This window comes from Carlito syrichta, unplaced genomic scaffold (assembly GCF_000164805.1).
Source record: "Carlito syrichta isolate Samal-C Ts95f unplaced genomic scaffold, Tarsius_syrichta-2.0.1 Scaffold288011, whole genome shotgun sequence".
Lineage (NCBI taxonomy): Eukaryota > Metazoa > Chordata > Mammalia > Primates > Tarsiidae > Carlito > Carlito syrichta.
In genome coordinates, this window is record NW_007232107.1 from 619732 (window position 1) to 620824 (window position 1093).

Sequence of the window (1093 nt, forward strand, 5' to 3'; positions counted from 1 at the left end):
ATAAATTAGTGTCATCAAGGCTATAGTTATGATCTCCTGAACTGTTTTTACGTTTCATATGTTTTTTTGTCTTTAGGCTTTCTCAAAACTTTTTCTTATTGCAATCAAAACTATTCCTCCGATAATCCAAGTCATTTGCTTGCTAAAATACCTTAAATATTCTCTGACAAATTCTGTACCATTGATTCTCAACTTTTTCCTTACCAATATGTAAATATTGTCGGAATACACATATATACTTACACATAGATGTATACACACAAGATACATAAAAAATATATTAGCAACCACACTGAGTTATTCAAATATAAAATAGGCCTGGTAGTATTCAAATTATATTAGTGCCTTCATATTCTCATACTCTCTCTCTCCCTCTACCCTTCTATTCTCTCTCCCAGCCCCATCCCCACCATTCTATCTCTCAGATCCTTTTCTATCATTGTCCTCATTCTCTCCCTATGATAAAGCATCTTTGCCATCAGAACATATCAGGTTGGCTCCAGTTTTAGTTGCAATCATTTCTGTGCTGATCACTATGACCAGAAAAAGGACTTAGCATGATTAGTCTTGTAGGTCTGCATTAGCTTCCTGTTTTAACCTCTTGTTCCACTATTTCTTGTCCTGCTTTTAACCCACTTTCGACTCCAGCACTTTATGTGACATCATAGTGTTAGGCCATACGTTGTTCTGTCGCAACTCTCTGATTTGCATGTGCAATTCCTGTTCAATATCATTGTTTTCTCAGAACCTGACATAACACCTGACCCATAGTAAGTTCTTTATTAATATTAGTTAATTTCTTTGATGACCAGGAAACAATCACAGTTCAGCACATGGGATGTTAATTGATTAAATGAATACTTGGCTGTCATGGATATAAGAGTCAAAAGAGAAATCCTAGCAGAATGGAAAAAGTAAGATGAGAATCCTGCAAAATGGTCAGGCTATAGATTCATTATGCTGCTCTTATATTTGTGCTAACAGAATGGTGCATGGATGGGATCTGAAATGTAAATTTGGCCTTAGGCCAAATTCCCATGAGATCTAGGGATTGCTAACAACTACGGTTATTTGTTACCGTTTTAGGCTGAGC